We start from the raw sequence: 19,215 nt of genomic DNA, 5'->3' as shown, positions 1-19,215 counted from the left end.
TACCACAAATCGATATTTACTCTATGATAATACTGAGTTCCATGGTTGCCAGTGGAAAATCTTGTTTTCGCAGGAAGACATGCGTTATAACCTGTTAAGCGAATGCACATCTAGAGGTCATCGGACAAAAATTAGCCAAGCTCTTAAGTGGATACCAGTAATCGGCATATTAAGTCATAATAATGAGTTCCATCGTTTTCAATGGAAAATCTCCATTAGTCCACACAAAATAGGAAAACCCCTCTGTCAATTTGACAGCCGTTAACATATTTAACATGTTCTTTATTTTCCGCTGATTTTAGGATGATAGAACTGCAGAAATTATATCAGCTCTAAAACAGAAAAAGTTCAGCCAAAAAAAATTCAAAAAATTGGACGATTTTTAAAACCAATATTAGTAACATTGCTTTAAAGAAAAACAAAGCATTGATTATTTTTTTACAGCTACCAAACATGATTGAACAAATATCCAGTGTGTGAAAAAAAAAGTCATTTTGGAAAAAACTTAGTGTTCTAGGTCTGCCCAGGGAAGCACTCCAAAAAGGCGCTCGTTTGGGGGTATAGCTCAGTGGTAGAGCATTTGACTGCAGATCAAGAGGTCCTTGGTTCAAATCCGAGTGCCCCCTTGCCCTTCTTTTCAATAAATAAATACTTTATCATTTGATTAGTTACTAGAAATTCAAAAAAAATTACAAAAAATGGACAGGTTTTTAAACCAATTTGAAAAACACTTCTTATAAAATAAATAATTAAATGGTTGATTCTTTTTTGCAGCTACCAAACATGATTGAACAAATATCCAGTGTGTAAAGAAACTCATTTTTGTAAATATATAGGATGCTAGGTTTGCTTGGGGAAACACTCCCAAAAGGCGCTCATTTGGGGGTATAGCTCAGTGGTAGAGCATTTGACTGCAGATCAAGAGGTCCTTGGTTCAAATCCGAGTGCCCCTTTGCCCTTCTTTTCAATAAAGAAATACTTTATCATTTGATTAGTTATTAGAAATTCAAAAAAAATAACAAAAAATGGACAGGTGTTTAAACCAATTTGAAAAACACTTCTTATAAAATAAATAATTAAATGGTTGATTCTTTTTTGCAGCTACCAAACATGATTGAACAAATATCCAGTGTGTAAAGAACCTCATTTTTGAAAATATATAGAATGCTAGGTCTGCTTGGGGAAACACTCCCAAAAGGCGCTCGTTTGGGGGTATAGCTCAGTGGTAGAGCATTTGACTGCAGATCAAGAGGTCCTTGGTTCAAATCCGAGTGCCCCCTTGCCTTAATTTTCAATAAAGACGTACTTTATCATCCGTTTAGCGGCTGGAAATTGAAAGGTGATTGGGCGTAATATAGCTGAGAGGTTACCACAAATCGATATTTACTCTATGATAATACTGAGTTCCATGGTTGCCAGTGGAAAATCTTGTTTTCGCAGGAAGACATGCGTTATAACCTGTTAAGCGAATGCACATCTAGAGGTCATCGGACAAAAATTAGCCAAGCTCTTAAGTGGATACCAGTAATCGGCATATTAAGTCATAATAATGAGTTCCATCGTTGTCAATGGAAAATCTCCATTAGTCCACACAAAATAGGAAAACTCCTCTGTCAATTTGACAGCCGTTAACATATTTAACATGTTCTTTATTTTCCGCTGATTTTAGGATGATAGAACCGCAGAAATTATATCAGCTCTAAAACAGAAAAAGTTCAGCCAAAAAAAATTCAAAAAATTGGACGATTTTTAAAACCAATATTAGTAACATTGCTTTAAAAAAAAACAAAGCATTGATTATTTTTTTACAGCTACCAAACATGATTGAACAAATATCCAGTGTGTGAAAAAAAAAGTCATTTTGGAAAAACTTAGTGTTCTAGGTCTGCCCAGGGAAGCATTCTAAAAGGCGCTCGTTTGGGGGTATAGCTCAGTGGTAGAGCATTTGACTGCAGATCAAGAGGTCCTTGGTTCAAATCCGAGTGCGCCCTTGCCCTTTTTCTCAATAAAGAAATACTTTATCATTTGATTAGTTACTAGAAATTCAAAAAAAATTACAAAAAATGGACAGGTTTTTAAACCAATTTGAAAAACACTTCTTATAAAATAAATAATTAAATGGTTGATTCTTTTTTGCAGCTACCAAACATGATTGAACAAATATCCAGTGTGTAAAGAAACTCATTTTTGAAAATATATAGAATGCTAGGTCTGCTTGGGGAAACACTCCCAAAAGGCGCTCGTTTGGGGGTATAGCTCAGTGGTAGAGCATTTGACTGCAGATCAAGAGGTCCTTGGTTCAAATCCGAGTGCCCCCTTGCCTTAATTTTCAATAAAGACGTACTTTATCATCCGTTTAGCGGCTTGAAATTCAAAGGTGATTGGGCGTAAATTAGCTGAGAGGTTACCACAAATCGATATTTACTCTATGATAATACTGAGTTCCATGGTTGCCAGTGGAAAATCTTGTTTTCGCAGGAAGACATGCGTTATAACCTGTTAAGCGAATGCACATCTAGAGGTCATCGGACAAAAATTAGCCAAGCTCTTAAGTGGATACTAGTAATCGGCATATTAAGTCATAATAATGAGTTCCATCGTTGTCAATGGAAAATCTCCATTAGTCCACACAAAATAGAAAAACTCCTCTGTCAATTTGACAGCCGTTAACATATTTAACATGTTCTTTATTTTCCGCTGATTTTAGGATGATAGAACCGCAGAAATTATATCAGCTCTAAAACAGAAAAAGTTCAGCCAAAAAACATTCAAAAAATTGAACGATTTTTAAAACCAATATTAGTAACATTGCTTTAAAGAAAAACAAAGCATTGATTATTTTTTTACAGCTACCAAACATGATTGAACAAATATCCAGTGTGAAAAAAAAAGTCATTTTGGAAAAAACTTAGTGTTCTAGGTCTGCCCAGGGAAGCATTCTGAAAAGGCGCTCATTTGGGGGTATAGCTCAGTGGTAGAGCATTTGACTGCAGATCAAGAGGTCCTTGGTTCAAATCCGAGTGCCCCCTTGCCCTTTTTCTCAATAAAGAAATACTTTATCATTTGATTAGTTACTAGAAATTCAAAAAAAATTACAAAAAATGGACAGGTTTTTAAACCAATTTGAAAAACACTTCTTATAAAATAAATAATTAAATGGTTGATTCTTTTTTGCAGCTACCAAACAGGATTGAACAAATATCCAGTGTGTAAAGAAACTCATTTTTGAAAATATATAGAATGCTAGGTCTGCTTGGGGAAACACTCCCAAAAGGCGCTCGTTTGGGGGTATAGCTCAGTGGTAGAGCATTTGACTGCAGATCAAGAGGTCCTTGGTTCAAATCCGAGTGCCCCCTTGCCTTAATTTTCAATAAAGACGTACTTTATCATCCGTTTAGCGGCTTGAAATTCAAAGGTGATTGGGCGTAAATTAGCTGAGAGGTTACCACAAATCGATATTTACTCTATGATAATACTGAGTTCCATGGTTGCCAGTGGAAAATCTTGTTTTCGCAGGAAGACATGCGTTATAACCTGTTAAGCGAATGCACATCTAGAGGTCATCGGACAAAAATTAGCCAAGCTCTTAAGTGGATACTAGTAATCGGCATATTAAGTCATAATAATGAGTTCCATCGTTGTCATTGGAAAATCTCCATTAGTCCACACAAAATAGAAAAACTCCTCTGTCAATTTGACAGCCGTTAACATATTTAACATGTTCTTTATTTTCCGCTGATTTTAGGATGATAGAACCGCAGAAATTATATCAGCTCTAAAACAGAAAAAGTTCAGCCAAAAAACATTCAAAAAATTGAACGATTTTTAAAACCAATATTAGTAACATTGCTTTAAAGAAAAACAAAGCATTGATTATTTTTTTACAGCTACCAAACATGATTGAACAAATATCCAGTGTGTGAAAAAAAAAGTCATTTTGGAAAAAACTTAGCGTTCTAGGTCTGCCCAGGGAAGCATTCTGAAAAGGTGCTCATTTGGGGGTATAGCTCAGTGGTAGAGCATTTGACTGCAGATCAAGAGGTCCTAGGTTCAAATCCGAGTGCCCCCTTGCCCTTCTTTTCAATAAAGAAATACTTTATCATTTGATTAGTTACTAGAAATTCAAAAAAAATTACAAAAAATGGACAGGTTTTTAAACCAATTTGAAAAACACTTCTTATAAAATAAATAATTAAATGGTTGATTCTTTTTTGCAGCTACCAAACATGATTGAACAAATATCCAGTGTGTAAAGAAACTCATTTTTGAAAATATATAGAATGCTAGGTCTGCTTGGGGAAAAACTCCCAAAAGGTGCTCGTTTGGGGGTATAGCTCATTGGTAGAGCATTTGACTGCAGATCAAGAGGTCCTTGGTTCAAATCTGAGTGCCCCCTTGCCTTAATTTTCAATAAAGACGTACTTTATCATCCGTTTAGCGGCTGGAAATTCAAAGGTGATTGGGCGTAAATTAGCTGAGAGGTTACCACAAATCGATATTTACTCTATGATAATACTGAGTTCCATGGTTGCCAGTGGAAAATCTTGTTTTCGCAGGAAGACATGCGTTATAACCTGTTAAGCGAATGCACATCTAGAGGTCATCGGACAAAAATTAGCCAAGCTCTTAAGTGGATACCAGTAATCGGCATATTAAGTCATAATAATGAGTTCCATCGTTTTCAATGGAAAATCTCCATTAGTCCACACAAAATAGGAAAACCCCTCTGTCAATTTGACAGCCGTTAACATATTTAACATGTTCTTTATTTTCCGCTGATTTTAGGATGATAGAACCGCAGAAATTATATCAGCTCTAAAACAGAAAAAGTTCAGCCAAAAAAAATTCAAAAAATTGGACGATTTTTAAAACCAATATTAGTAACATTGCTTTAAAGAAAAACAAAGCATTGATTATTTTTTTACAGCTACCAAACATGATTGAACAAATATCCAGTGTGTGAAAAAAAAAGTCATTTTGGAAAAAACTTAGTGTTCTAGGTCTGCCCAGGGAAGCACTCCAAAAAAGCGCTCGTTTGGGGGTATAGCTCAGTGGTAGAGCATTTGACTGCAGATCAAGAGGTCCTTGGTTCAAATCCGAGTGCCCCCTTGCCCTTCTTTTCAATAAATAAATACTTTATCATTTGATTAGTTACTAGAAATTAAAAAAAAATTACAAAAAATGGACAGGTTTTTAAACCAATTTGAAAAACACTTCTTATAAAATAAATAATTAAATGGTTGATTCTTTTTTGCAGCTACCAAACATGATTGAACAAATATCCAGTGTGTAAAGAAACTCATTTTTGAAAATATATAGAATGCTAGGTCTGCTTGGGGAAACACTCCCAAAAGGTGCTCGTTTGGGGGTATAGCTCAGTGGTAGAGCATTTGACTGCAGATCAAGAGGTCCTTGGTTCAAATCTGAGTGCCCCCTTGCCTTAATTTTCAATAAAGACGTACTTTATCATCCGTTTAGCGGCTGGAAATTCAAAGGTGATTGGGCGTAAATTAGCTGAGAGGTTACCACAAATCGATATTTACTCTATGATAATACTGAGTTCCATGGTTGCCAGTGGAAAATCTTGTTTTCGCAGGAAGACATGCGTTATAACCTGTTAAGCGAATGCACATCTAGAGGTCATCGGACAAAAATTAGCCAAGCTCTTAAGTGGATACCAGTAATCGGCATATTAAGTCATAATAATGAGTTCCATCGTTTTCAATGGAAAATCTCCATTAGTCCACACAAAATAGGAAAACTCCTCTGTCAATTTGACAGCCGTTAACATATTTAACATGTTCTTTATTTTCCGCTGATTTTAGGATGATAGAACCGCAGAAATTATATCAGCTCTAAAACAGAAAAAGTTCAGCCAAAAAAAATTCAAAAAATTGGACGATTTTTAAAACCAATATTAGTAACATTGCTTTAAAGAAAAACAAAGCATTGATTATTTTTTTACAGCTACCAAACATGATTGAACAAATATCCAGTGTGTGAAAAAAAAAGTCATTTTGGAAAAAACTTAGTGTTCTAGGTCTGCCCAGGGAAGCCTTCTGAAAAGGCGCTCGTTTGGGGGTATAGCTCAGTGGTAGAGCATTTGACTGCAGATCAAGAGGTCCTTGGTTCAAATCCGAGTGCCCCCTTGCCCTTCTTTTCAATAAAGAAATACTTTATCATTTGATTAGTTACTAGAAATTCAAAAAAAATTACAAAAAATGGACAGGTTTTTAAACCAATTTGAAAAACACTTCTTATAAAATAAATAATTAAATGGTTGATTCTTTTTTGCAGCTACCAAACATGATTGAACAAATATCCAGTGTGTAAAGAAACTCATTTTTGAAAATATATAGGATGCTAGGTCTGCTTGGGGAAACACTCCCAAAAGGCGCTCGTTTGGGGGTATAGCTCAGTGGTAGAGCATTTGACTGCAGATCAAGAGGTCCTTGGTTCAAATCCGAGTGCCCCTTTGCCCTTCTTTTCAATAAAGAAATACTTTATCATTTGATTAGTTACTAGAAATTCAAAAAAAATTACAAAAAATGGACAGGTTTTTAAACCAATTTGAAAAACACTTCTTATAAAATAAATAATTAAATGGTTGATTCTTTTTTGCAGCTACCAAACATGATTGAACAAATATCCAGTGTGTAAAGAAACTCATTTTTGAAAATATATAGGATGCTAGGTCTGCTTGGGGAAACACTCCCAAAAGGCGCTCGTTTGGGGGTATAGCTCAGTGGTAGAGCATTTGACTGCAGATCAAGAGGTCTTTGGTTCAAATCCGAGTGCCCCTTTGCCCTTCTTTTCAATAAAGAAATACTTTATCATTTGATTAGTTACTAGAAATTCAAAAAAAATTACAAAAAATGGACAGGTTTTTAAACCAATTTGAAAAACACTTCTTATAAAATAAATAATTAAATGGTTGATTCTTTTTTGCAGCTACCAAACATGATTGAACAAATATCCAGTGTGTAAAGAAACTCATTTTTGAAAATATATAGGATGCTAGGTCTGCTTGGGGAAACACTCCCAAAAGGCGCTCGTTTGGGGGTATAGCTCAGTGGTAGAGCATTTGACTGCAGATCAAGAGGTCCTTGGTTCAAATCCGAGTGCCCCCTTGCCTTAATTTTCAATAAAGACGTACTTTATCATCCGTTTAGCGGCTGGAAATTCAAAGGTGATTGGGCGTAAATTAGCTGAGAGGTTACCACAAATCGATATTTACTCTATGATAATACTGAGTTCCATGGTTGCCAGTGGAAAATCTTGTTTTCGCAGGAAGACATGCGTTATAACCTGTTAAGCGAATGCACATCTAGAGGTCATCGGACAAAAATTAGCCAAGCTCTTAAGTCGATACTAGTAATCGGCATATTAAGTCATAATAATGAGTTCCATCGTTGTCAATGGAAAATCTCCATTAGTCCACACAAAATAGGAAAACTCCTCTGTCAATTTGACAGCCGTTAACATATTTAACATGTTCTTTATTTTCCGCTGATTTTAGGATGACAGAACCGCAGAAATTATATCAGCTCTAAAACAGAAAAAGTTCAGCCAAAAAAAATTCAAAAAATTGGACGATTTTTAAAACCAATATTAGTAACATTGCTTTAAAGAAAAACAAAGCATTGATTATTTTTTTACAGCTACCAAACATGATTGAACAAATATCCAGTGTGTGAAAAAAAAAGTCATTTTGGAAAAAACTTAGTGTTCTAGGTCTGCCCAGGGAAGCATTCTGAAAAGGCGCTCGTTTGGGGGTATAGCTTAGTGGTAGAGCATTTGACTGCAGATCAAGAGGTCCTTGGTTCAAATCCGAGTGCCTCCTTGCCCTTCTTTTCAATAAAGAAATACTTTATCATTTGATTAGTTACTAGAAATTCAAAAAAAATTACAAAAAATGGACAGGTTTTTAAACCAATTTGAAAAACACTTCTTATAAAATAAATAATTAAATGGTTGATTCTTTTTTGCAGCTACCAAACATGATTGAACAAATATCCAGTGTGTAAAGAAACTCATTTTTGAAAATATATAGGATGCTAGGTCTGCTTGGGGAAACACTCCCAAAAGGCGCTCGTTTGGGGGTATAGCTCAGTGGTAGAGCATTTGACTGCAGATCAAGAGATCCTTGGTTCAAATCCGAGTGCCCCTTTGCCCTTCTTTTCAATAAAGAAATACTTTATTATTTGATTAGTTACTAGAAATTAAAAAAAAAATACAAAAAATGGACAGGTGTTTAAACCAATTTGAAAAACACTTCTTATAAAATAAATAATTAAATGGTTGATTCTTTTTTGCAGCTACCAAACATGATTGAACAAATATCCAGTGTGTAAAGAAACTCATTTTTGAAAATATATAGAATGCTAGGTCTGCTTGGGGAAACACACCCAAAAGGCGCTCGATTGGGGGTATAGCTCAGTGGTAGAGCATTTGACTGCAGATCAAGAGGTCCTTGGTTCAAATCCGAGTGCCCCCTTGCCTTAATTTTCAATAAAGACGTACTTTATCATCCGTTTAGCGGCTGGAAATTCAAAGGTGATTGGGTGTAAATTAGCTGAGAGGTTACCACAAATCGATATTTACTCTATGATAATACTGAGTTCCATGGTTGCCAGTGGAAAATCTTGTTTTCGCAGGAAGACATGCGTTATAACCTGTTAAGCGAATGCACATCTAGAGGTCATCGGACAAAAATTAGCCAAGCTCTTAAGTGGATACCAGTAATCGGCATATTAAGTCATAATAATGAGTTCCATCGTTGTCAATGGAAAATCTCCATTAGTCCACACAAAATAGGAAAACTCCTCTGTCAATTTGACAGCCGTTAACATATTTAACATGTTCTTTATTTTCCGCTGATTTTAGCATGATAGAACCGCAGAAATTATATCAGCTCTAAAACAGAAAAAGTTCAGCCAAAAAAAATTCAAAAAATTGGACGATTTTTAAAACCAATATTAGTAACATTGCTTTAAAGAAAAACAAAGCATTGATTATTTTTTTACAGCTACTAAACATGATTGAACAAATATCCAGTGTGTGAAAAAAAAAGTCATTTTGGAAAAAACTTAGTGTTCTAGGTCTGCCCAGGGAAGCATTCTGAAAAGGCGCTCGTTTGGGGGTATAGCTCAGTGGTAGAGCATTTGACTGCAGATCAAGAGGTCCTTGGTTCAAATCCGAGTGCCCCCTTGGCCTTCTTTTCAATAAAGAAATACTTTATCATTTGATTAGTTACTAGAAATTCAAAAAAAATTACAAAAAATGGACAGGTTTTTAAACCAATTTGAAAAACACTTCTTATAAAATAAATAATTAAATGGTTGATTCTTTTTTGCAGCTACCAAACATGATTGAACAAATATCCAGTGTGTAAAGAAACTCATTTTTGAAAATATATAGGATGCTAGGTCTGCTTGGGGAAACACTCCCAAAAGGCGCTCGTTTGGGGGTATAGCTCAGTGGTAGAGCATTTGACTGCAGATCAAGAGGTCCTTGGTTCAAATCCGAGTGCCCCTTTGCCCTTCTTTTCAATAAAGAAATACTTTATCATTTGATTAGTTACTAGAAATTCAAAAAAAATTACAAAAAATGGACAGGTGTTTAAACCAATTTGAAAAACACTTCTTATAAAATAAATAATTAAATGGTTGATTCTTTTTTGCAGCTACCAAACATGATTGAACAAATATCCAGTGTGTAAAGAAACTCATTTTTGAAAATATATAGAATGCTAGGTCTGCTTGGGGAAACACTCCCAAAAGGCGCTCGTTTGGGGGTATAGCTCAGTGGTAGAGCATTTGACTGCAGATCAAGAGGTCCTTGGTTCAAATCCGAGTGCCCCCTTGCCTTAATTTTCAATAAAGACGTACTTTATCATCCGTTTAGCGGCTGGAAATTCAAAGGTGATTGGGCGTAAATTAGCTGAGAGGTTACCACAAATCGATATTTACTCTATGATAATACTGAGTTCCATGGTTGCCAGTGGAAAATCTTGTTTTCGCAGGAAGACATGCGTTATAACCTGTTAAGCGAATGCACATCTAGAGGTCATCGGACAAAAATTAGCCAAGCTCTTAAGTGGATACTAGTAATCGGCATATTAAGTCATAATAATGAGTTCCATCGTTGTCAATGGAAAATCTCCATTAGTCCACACAAAATAGGAAAACTCCTCTGTCAATTTGACAGCCGTTAACATATTTAACATGTTCTTTATTTTCCGCTGATTTTAGGATGATAGAACCGCAGAAATTATATCAGCTCTAAAACAGAAAAAGTTCAGCCAAAAAACATTCAAAAAATTGAACGATTTTTAAAACCAATATTAGTAACATTGCTTTAAAGAAAAACAAAGCATTGATTATTTTTTTACAGCTACCAAACATGATTGAACAAATATCCAGTGTGTGAAAAAAAAAGTCATTTTGGAAAAAACTTAGTGTTCTAGGTCTGCCCAGGGAAGCATTCTGAAAAGGCGCTCATTTGGGGGTATAGCTCAGTGGTAGAGCATTTGACTGCAGATCAAGAGGTCCTTGGTTCAAATCCGAGTGCCCCCTTGCCCTTCTTTTCAATAAAGAAATACTTTATCATTTGATTAGTTACTAGAAATTCAAAAAAAATTACAAAAAATGGACAGGTTTTTAAACCAATTTGAAAAACACTTCTTATAAAATAAATAATTAAATGGTTGATTCTTTTTTGCAGCTACCAAACATGATTGAACAAATATCCAGTGTGTAAAGAAACTCATTTTTGAAAATATATAGAATGCTAGGTCTGCTTGGGGAAACACTCCCAAAAGGTGCTCGTTTGGGGGTATAGCTCAGTGGTAGAGCATTTGACTGCAGATCAAGAGGTCCTTGGTTCAAATCTGAGTGCCCCCTTGCCTTAATTTTCAATAAAGACGTACTTTATCATCCGTTTAGCGGCTGGAAATTCAAAGGTGATTGGGCGTAAATTAGCTGAGAGGTTACCACAAATCGATATTTACTCTATGATAATACTGAGTTCCATGGTTGCCAGTGGAAAATCTTGTTTTCGCAGGAAGACATGCGTTATAACCTGTTAAGCGAATGCACATCTAGAGGTCATCGGACAAAAATTAGCCAAGCTCTTAAGTGGATACCAGTAATCGGCATATTAAGTCATAATAATGAGTTCCATCGTTTTCAATGGAAAATCTCCATTAGTCCACACAAAATAGGAAAACCCCTCTGTCAATTTAACAGCCGTTAACATATTTAACATGTTCTTTATTTTCCGCTGATTTTAGGATGATAGAACCGCAGAAATTATATCAGCTCTAAAACAGAGTGCCCCCTTGGCCTTCTTTTCAATAAAGAAATACTTTATCATTTGATTAGTTACTAGAAATTCAAAAAAAATTACAAAAAATGGACAGGTTTTTAAACCAATTTGAAAAACACTTCTTATAAAATAAATAATTAAATGGTTGATTCTTTTTTGCAGCTACCAAACATGATTGAACAAATATCCAGTGTGTAAAGAAACTCATTTTTGAAAATATATAGGATGCTAGGTCTGCTTGGGGAAACACTCCCAAAAGGCGCTCGTTTGGGGGTATAGCTCAGTGGTAGAGCATTTGACTGCAGATCAAGAGGTCCTTGGTTCAAATCCGAGTGCCCCTTTGCCCTTCTTTTCAATAAAGAAATACTTTATCATTTGATTAGTTACTAGAAATTCAAAAAAAATTACAAAAAATGGACAGGTGTTTAAACCAATTTGAAAAACACTTCTTATAAAATAAATAATTAAATGGTTGATTCTTTTTTGCAGCTACCAAACATGATTGAACAAATATCCAGTGTGTAAAGAAACTCATTTTTGAAAATATATAGAATGCTAGGTCTGCTTGGGGAAACACTCCCAAAAGGCGCTCGTTTGGGGGTATAGCTCAGTGGTAGAGCATTTGACTGCAGATCAAGAGGTCCTTGGTTCAAATCCGAGTGCCCCCTTGCCTTAATTTTCAATAAAGACGTACTTTATCATCCGTTTAGCGGCTGGAAATTCAAAGGTGATTGGGCGTAAATTAGCTGAGAGGTTACCACAAATCGATATTTACTCTATGATAATACTGAGTTCCATGGTTGCCAGTGGAAAATCTTGTTTTCGCAGGAAGACATGCGTTATAACCTGTTAAGCGAATGCACATCTAGAGGTCATCGGACAAAAATTAGCCAAGCTCTTAAGTGGATACTAGTAATCGGCATATTAAGTCATAATAATGAGTTCCATCGTTGTCAATGGAAAATCTCCATTAGTCCACACAAAATAGGAAAACTCCTCTGTCAATTTGACAGCCGTTAACATATTTAACATGTTCTTTATTTTCCGCTGATTTTAGGATGATAGAACCGCAGAAATTATATCAGCTCTAAAACAGAAAAAGTTCAGCCAAAAAACATTCAAAAAATTGAACGATTTTTAAAACCAATATTAGTAACATTGCTTTAAAGAAAAACAAAGCATTGATTATTTTTTTACAGCTACCAAACATGATTGAACAAATATCCAGTGTGTGAAAAAAAAAGTCATTTTGGAAAAAACTTAGTGTTCTAGGTCTGCCCAGGGAAGCATTCTGAAAAGGCGCTCATTTGGGGGTATAGCTCAGTGGTAGAGCATTTGACTGCAGATCAAGAGGTCCTTGGTTCAAATCCGAGTGCCCCCTTGCCCTTCTTTTCAATAAAGAAATACTTTATCATTTGATTAGTTACTAGAAATTCAAAAAAAATTACAAAAAATGGACAGGTTTTTAAACCAATTTGAAAAACACTTCTTATAAAATAAATAATTAAATGGTTGATTCTTTTTTGCAGCTACCAAACATGATTGAACAAATATCCAGTGTGTAAAGAAACTCATTTTTGAAAATATATAGAATGCTAGGTCTGCTTGGGGAAACACTCCCAAAAGGTGCTCGTTTGGGGGTATAGCTCAGTGGTAGAGCATTTGACTGCAGATCAAGAGGTCCTTGGTTCAAATCTGAGTGCCCCCTTGCCTTAATTTTCAATAAAGACGTACTTTATCATCCGTTTAGCGGCTGGAAATTCAAAGGTGATTGGGCGTAAATTAGCTGAGAGGTTACCACAAATCGATATTTACTCTATGATAATACTGAGTTCCATGGTTGCCAGTGGAAAATCTTGTTTTCGCAGGAAGACATGCGTTATAACCTGTTAAGCGAATGCACATCTAGAGGTCATCGGACAAAAATTAGCCAAGCTCTTAAGTGGATACCAGTAATCGGCATATTAAGTCATAATAATGAGTTCCATCGTTTTCAATGGAAAATCTCCATTAGTCCACACAAAATAGGAAAACCCCTCTGTCAATTTAACAGCCGTTAACATATTTAACATGTTCTTTATTTTCCGCTGATTTTAGGATGATAGAACCGCAGAAATTATATCAGCTCTAAAACAGAAAAATTTCAGCCAAAAAAAATTCAAAAAATTGGACGATTTTTAAAACCAATATTAGTAACATTGCTTTAAAGAAAAACAAAGCATTGATTATTTTTTTACAGCTACCAAACATGATTGAACAAATATCCAGTGTGTGAAAAAAAAAGTCATTTTGGAAAAAACTTAGTGTTCTAGGTCTGCCCAGGGAAGCACTCCAAAAAGGCGCTCGTTTGGGGGTATAGCTCAGTGGTAGAGCATTTGACTGCAGATCAAGAGGTCCTTGGTTCAAATCCGAGTGCCCCCTTGCCCTTCTTTTCAATAAAGAAATACTTTATCATTTGATTAGTTACTAGAAATTCAAAAAAAATTACAAAAAATGGACAGGTTTTTAAACCAATTTGAAAAACACTTCTTATAAAATAAATAATTAAATGGTTGATTCTTTTTTGCAGCTACCAAACATGATTGAACAAATATCCAGTGTGTAAAGAAACTCATTTTTGAAAATATATAGGATGCTAGGTCTGCTTGGGGAAACACTCTTAAAAGGCGCTCGTTTGGGGGTATAGCTCAGTGGTAGAGCATTTGACTGCAGATCAAGAGGTCTTTGGTTCAAATCCGAGTGCCCCTTTGCCCTTCTTTTCAATAAAGAAATACTTTATCATTTGATTAGTTACTAGAAATTCAAAAAAAATTACAAAAAATGGACAGGTTTTTAAACCAATTTGAAAAACACTTCTTATAAAATAAATAATTAAATGGTTGATTCTTTTTTGCAGCTACCAAACATGATTGAACAAATATCCAGTGTGTAAAGAAACTCATTTTTGAAAATATATAGAATGCTAGGTCTGCTTGGGGAAACACTCCCAAAAGGTGCTCGTTTGGGGGTATAGCTCAGTGGTAGAGCATTTGACTGCACATCAAGAGGTCATTGGTTCAAATCCGAGTGCCCCCTTGCCTTAATTTTCAATAAAGACGTACTTTATCATCCGTTTAGCGGCTGGAAATTCAAAGGTGATTGGGCGTAAATTAGCTGAGAGGTTACCACAAATCGATATTTACTCTATGATAATACTGAGTTCCATGGTTGCCAGTGGAAAATCTTGTTTTCGCAGGAAGACATGCGTTATAACCTGTTAAGCGAATGCACATCTAGAGGTCATCGGACAAAAATTAGCCAAGCTCTTAAGTGGATACCAGTAATCGGCATATTAAGTCATAATAATGAGTTCCATCGTTGTCAATGGAAAATCTCCATTAGTCCACACAAAATAGGAAAACTCCTCTGTCAATTTGACAGCCGTTAACATATTTAACATGTTCTTTATTTTCCGCTGATTTTAGGATGATAGAACCGCAGAAATTATATCAGCTCTAAAACAGAAAAAGTTCAGCCAAAAAAAATTCAAAAAATTGGACGATTTTTAAAACCAATATTAGTAACATTGCTTTAAAGAAAAACAAAGCATTGATTATTTTTTTACAGCTACCAAACATGATTGAACAAATATCCAGTGTGTGAAAAAAAAAGTCATTTTGGAAAAAACTTAGTGTTCTAGGTCTGCCCAGGGAAGCATTCTGAAAAGGCGCTCGTTTGGGGGTATAGCTCAGTGGTAGAGCATTTGACTGCACATCAAGAGGTCATTGGTTCAAATCCGAGTGCCCCCTTGCCTTAATTTTCAATAAAGACGTACTTTATCATCCGTTTAGCGGCTGGAAATTCAAAGGTGATTGGGCGTAAATTAGCTGAGAGGTTACCACAAATCGATATTTACTCTATGATAATACTGAGTTCCATGGTTGCCAGTGGAAAATCTTGTTTTCGCAGGAAGACATGCGTTATAACCTGTTAAGCGAATGCACATCTAGAGGTCATCGGACAAAAATTAGCCAAGCTCTTAAGTGGATACCAGTAATCGGCATATTAAGTCATAATAATGAGTTCCATCGTTGTCAATGGAAAATCTCCATTAGTCCACACAAAATAGGAAAACTCCTCTGTCAATTTGACAGCCGTTAACATATTTAACATGTTCTTTATTTTCCGCTGATTTTAGGATGATAGAACCGCAGAAATTATATCAGCTCTAAAACAGAAAAAGTTCAGCCAAAAAAAATTCAAAAAATTGGACGATTTTTAAAACCAATATTAGTAACATTGCTTTAAAGAAAAACAAAGCATTGATTATTTTTTTACAGCTACCAAACATGATTGAACAAATATCCAGTGTGTGAAAAAAAAAGTCATTTTGGAAAAAAACTTAGTGTTCTAGGTCTGCCCAGGGAAGCATTCTGAAAAGGCGCTCGTTTGGGGGTATAGCTCAGTGGTAGAGCATTTGACTGCAGATCAAGAGGTCCTTGGTTCAAATCCGAGTGCCCCCTAGCCCTTCTTTTCAATAAAGAAATACTTTATCATTTGATTAGTTACTAGAAATTCAAAAAAAATTACAAAAAATGGACAGGTTTTTAAACCAATTTGAAAAACACTTCTTATAAAATAAATAATTAAATGGTTGATTCTTTTTTGCAGCTACCAAACATGATTGAACAAATATCCAGTGTGTAAAGAAACTCATTTTTGAAAATATATAGGATGCTAGGTCTGCTTGGGGAAACACTCCCAAAAGGCGCTCGTTTGGGGGTATAGCTCAGTGGTAGAGCATTTGACTGCACATCAAGAGGTCCTTGGTTCAAATCCGAGTGCCCCTTTGCCCTTCTTTTCAATAAAGAAATACTTTATCATTTGATTAGTTACTAGAAATTCAAAAAAAATTACAAAAAATGGACAGGTTTTTAAACCAATTTGAAAAACACTTCTTATAAAATAAATAATTAAATGGTTGATTCTTTTTTGCAGCTACCAAACATGATTGAACAAATATCCAGTGTGTAAAGAAACTCATTTTTGAAAATATATAGAATGCTAGGTCTGCTTGGGGAAACACTTCCAAAAGGTGCTCGTTTGGGGGTATAGCTCAGTGGTAGAGCATTTGACTGCAGATCAAGAGGTAATTGGTTCAAATCCGAGTGCCCCCTTGCCTTAATTTTCAATAAAGACGTACTTTATCATCCGTTTAGCGGCTGGAAATTCAAAGGTGATTGGGCGTAATATAGCTGAGAGGTTACCACAAATCGATATTTACTCTATGATAATACTGAGTTCCATGGTTGCCAGTGGAAAATCTTGTTTTCGCAGGAAGACATGCGTTATAACCTGTTAAGCGAATGCACATCTAGAGGTCATCGGACAAAAATTAGCCAAGCTCTTAAGTGGATACCAGTAATCGGCATATTAAGTCATAATAATGAGTTCCATCGTTGTCAATGGAAAATCTCCATTAGTCCACACAAAATAGGAAAACTCCTCTGTCAATTTGACAGCCGTTAACATATTTAACATGTTCTTTATTTTCCGCTGATTTTAGGATGATAGAACCGCAGAAATTATATCAGCTCTAAAACAGAAAAAGTTCAGCCAAAAAAAATTCAAAAAATTGGACGATTTTTAAAACCAATATTAGTAACATTGCTTTAAAGAAAAACAAAGCATTGATTATTTTTTTACAGCTACCAAACATGATTGAACAAATATCCAGTGTGTGAAAAAAAAAGTCATTTTGGAAAAAACTTAGTGTTCTAGGTCTGCCCAGGGAAGCACTCTAAAAAGGCGCTCCTTTGGGGGTATAGCTCAGTGGTAGAGCATTTGACTGCAGATCAAGAGGTCCTTGGTTCAAATCCGAGAGCCCCCTTGCCCTTCTTTTCAATAAAGAAATTCTTTATCATTTGATTAGTTACTAGAAATTCAAAAAAAATTACAAAAAATGGACAGGTTTTTAAACCAATTTGAAAAACACTTCTTATAAAATTAATAATTAAATGGTTGATTCTTTTTTGCAGCTACCAAACATGATTGAACAAATATCCAGTGTGTAAAGAAACTCATTTTTTAAAATATATAGAATGCTAGGTCTGCTTGGGGAAACACTCCCAAAAGGTGCTCGTTTGGGGGTATAGTTCAGTGGTAGAGCATTTGACTGCAGATCAAGAGGTCCTTGGTTCAAATCCGAGTGCCCCCTTGCCTTAATTTTCAATAAAGACGTACTTTATCATCCGTTTAGCGGCTGGAAATTCAAAGGTGATTGGGCGTAAATTAGCTGAGAGGTTACCACAAATCGATATTTACTCTATGATAATACTGAGTTCCATGGTTGCCAGTGGAAAATCTTGTTTTCGCATGAAGACATGCGTTATAACCTGTTAAGCGAATGCACATCTAGAGGTCATCGGACAAAAATTAGCCAAGCTCTTAAGTGGATACCAGTAATCGGCATATTAAGTCATAATAATGAGTTCCATCGTTGTCAATGGAAAATCTCCATTAGTCCACACAAAATAGGAAAACTCCTCTGTCAATTTGACAGCCGTTAACATATTTAACATGTTCTTTATTTTCCGCTGATTTTAGGATGATAGAACCGCAGAAATTATATCAGCTCTAAAACAGAAAAAGTTCAGCCAAAAAAAATTCAAAAAATTGGACGATTTTTAAAACCAATATTAGTAACATTGCTTTAAAGAAAAACAAAGCATTGATTATTTTTTTACAGCTACCAAACATGATTGAACAAATATCCAGTGTGTGAAAAAAAAAGTCATTTTGGAAAAAACTTAGTGTTCTAGGTCTGCCCAGGGAAGCTTTCTGAAAAGGCGCTCGTTTGGGGGTATAGCTCAGTGGTAGAGCATTTGACTGCAGATCAAGAGGTCCTTGGTTCAAATCCAAGTGCCCCCTTGCCCTTCTCTTCAATAAAGAAATACTTTATCATTTGATTAGTTACTAGAAATTTAAAAAAAATTACAAAAAATGGACAGGTTTTTAAACCAATTTGAAAAACACTTCTTATAAAATAAATAATTAAATGGTTGATTCTTTTTTGCAGCTACCAAACATGATTGAACAAATATCCAGTGTGTAAAGAAACTCATTTTTGAAAATATATAGGATGCTAGGTCTGCTTGGGGAAACACTCCCAAAAGGTGCTCGTTTGGGGGTATAGCTCAGTGGTAGAGCATTTGACTGCAGATCAAGAGGTTCTTGGTTCAAATCCGAGTGCCCCTTTGCCCTTCTTTTCAATAAAGAAATACTTTATCATTTGATTAGTTACTAGAAATTCAAAAAAAAATTACAAAAAATGGACAGGTGTTTAAACCAATTTGAAAAACACTTCTTATAAAATAAATAATTAAATGGTTGATTCTTTTTTGCAGCTACCAAACATGATTGAACAAATATCCAGTGTGTAAAGAAACTCATTTTTGAAAATATATAGAATGCTAGGTCTGCTTGGGGAAACACTCCAAAAAGGCTCTCGTTTGGGGGTATAGCTCAGTGGTAGAGCATTTGACTGCACATCAAGAGGTCCTTGGTTCAAATCCGAGTGCCCCCTTGCCTTAATTTTCAATAAAGACGTACTTTATCATCCGTTTAGCGGCTGGAAATTCAAAGGTGATTGGGCGTAAATTAGCTGAGAGGTTACCACAAATCGATATTTACTCTATGATAATACTGAGTTCCATGGTTGCCAGTGGAAAATCTTGTTTTCGCAGGAAGACATGCGTTATAACCTGTTAAGCGAATGCACATCTAGAGGTCATCGGACAAAAATTAGCCAAGCTCTTAAGTGGATACTAGTAATCGGCATATTAAGTCATAATAATGAGTTCCATCGTTGTCAATGGAAAATCTCCATTAGTCCACACAAAATAGGAA

General features: G+C 35.4%; 18 non-coding genes across 18 annotated transcripts; all 18 read left to right on the top strand.

Annotated features, from left to right (window-relative positions):
* Positions 1-554: 554 nt before the first annotated feature.
* Positions 555-626, top strand: TRNAC-GCA (transfer RNA cysteine (anticodon GCA)). Its single transcript has one exon. It is a non-coding gene; the product is annotated as a tRNA-Cys (tRNA).
* Positions 627-1,208: 582 nt separating this feature from the next.
* TRNAC-GCA (transfer RNA cysteine (anticodon GCA)) lies at positions 1,209-1,280 on the top strand. Its single transcript has one exon. It is a non-coding gene; the product is annotated as a tRNA-Cys (tRNA).
* Positions 1,281-2,246: 966 nt separating this feature from the next.
* On the top strand, positions 2,247-2,318 carry TRNAC-GCA (transfer RNA cysteine (anticodon GCA)). Its single transcript has one exon. It is a non-coding gene; the product is annotated as a tRNA-Cys (tRNA).
* A 639-nt stretch (positions 2,319-2,957) lies between these two features.
* Positions 2,958-3,029, top strand: TRNAC-GCA (transfer RNA cysteine (anticodon GCA)). The gene has a single exon. It is a non-coding gene; the product is annotated as a tRNA-Cys (tRNA).
* A 255-nt stretch (positions 3,030-3,284) lies between these two features.
* On the top strand, positions 3,285-3,356 carry TRNAC-GCA (transfer RNA cysteine (anticodon GCA)). The gene has a single exon. It is a non-coding gene; the product is annotated as a tRNA-Cys (tRNA).
* A 1,681-nt stretch (positions 3,357-5,037) lies between these two features.
* Positions 5,038-5,109, top strand: TRNAC-GCA (transfer RNA cysteine (anticodon GCA)). The gene has a single exon. It is a non-coding gene; the product is annotated as a tRNA-Cys (tRNA).
* A 968-nt stretch (positions 5,110-6,077) lies between these two features.
* On the top strand, positions 6,078-6,149 carry TRNAC-GCA (transfer RNA cysteine (anticodon GCA)). Its single transcript has one exon. It is a non-coding gene; the product is annotated as a tRNA-Cys (tRNA).
* A 909-nt stretch (positions 6,150-7,058) lies between these two features.
* On the top strand, positions 7,059-7,130 carry TRNAC-GCA (transfer RNA cysteine (anticodon GCA)). Its single transcript has one exon. It is a non-coding gene; the product is annotated as a tRNA-Cys (tRNA).
* Positions 7,131-7,771: 641 nt separating this feature from the next.
* Positions 7,772-7,843, top strand: TRNAC-GCA (transfer RNA cysteine (anticodon GCA)). The gene has a single exon. It is a non-coding gene; the product is annotated as a tRNA-Cys (tRNA).
* Positions 7,844-8,425: 582 nt separating this feature from the next.
* On the top strand, positions 8,426-8,497 carry TRNAC-GCA (transfer RNA cysteine (anticodon GCA)). Its single transcript has one exon. It is a non-coding gene; the product is annotated as a tRNA-Cys (tRNA).
* A 641-nt stretch (positions 8,498-9,138) lies between these two features.
* TRNAC-GCA (transfer RNA cysteine (anticodon GCA)) lies at positions 9,139-9,210 on the top strand. Its single transcript has one exon. It is a non-coding gene; the product is annotated as a tRNA-Cys (tRNA).
* A 582-nt stretch (positions 9,211-9,792) lies between these two features.
* On the top strand, positions 9,793-9,864 carry TRNAC-GCA (transfer RNA cysteine (anticodon GCA)). Its single transcript has one exon. It is a non-coding gene; the product is annotated as a tRNA-Cys (tRNA).
* A 641-nt stretch (positions 9,865-10,505) lies between these two features.
* Positions 10,506-10,577, top strand: TRNAC-GCA (transfer RNA cysteine (anticodon GCA)). The gene has a single exon. It is a non-coding gene; the product is annotated as a tRNA-Cys (tRNA).
* A 1,347-nt stretch (positions 10,578-11,924) lies between these two features.
* Positions 11,925-11,996, top strand: TRNAC-GCA (transfer RNA cysteine (anticodon GCA)). Its single transcript has one exon. It is a non-coding gene; the product is annotated as a tRNA-Cys (tRNA).
* A 641-nt stretch (positions 11,997-12,637) lies between these two features.
* On the top strand, positions 12,638-12,709 carry TRNAC-GCA (transfer RNA cysteine (anticodon GCA)). Its single transcript has one exon. It is a non-coding gene; the product is annotated as a tRNA-Cys (tRNA).
* A 968-nt stretch (positions 12,710-13,677) lies between these two features.
* Positions 13,678-13,749, top strand: TRNAC-GCA (transfer RNA cysteine (anticodon GCA)). Its single transcript has one exon. It is a non-coding gene; the product is annotated as a tRNA-Cys (tRNA).
* A 2,009-nt stretch (positions 13,750-15,758) lies between these two features.
* TRNAC-GCA (transfer RNA cysteine (anticodon GCA)) lies at positions 15,759-15,830 on the top strand. The gene has a single exon. It is a non-coding gene; the product is annotated as a tRNA-Cys (tRNA).
* Positions 15,831-18,165: 2,335 nt separating this feature from the next.
* TRNAC-GCA (transfer RNA cysteine (anticodon GCA)) lies at positions 18,166-18,237 on the top strand. The gene has a single exon. It is a non-coding gene; the product is annotated as a tRNA-Cys (tRNA).
* The last annotated feature ends 978 nt before the right edge of the window (positions 18,238-19,215 follow it).

This window comes from Dendropsophus ebraccatus, chromosome 7, assembly GCF_027789765.1.
Source record: "Dendropsophus ebraccatus isolate aDenEbr1 chromosome 7, aDenEbr1.pat, whole genome shotgun sequence".
Lineage (NCBI taxonomy): Eukaryota > Metazoa > Chordata > Amphibia > Anura > Hylidae > Dendropsophus > Dendropsophus ebraccatus.
This window is presented reverse-complemented; position numbering and strand designations above follow the sequence as displayed.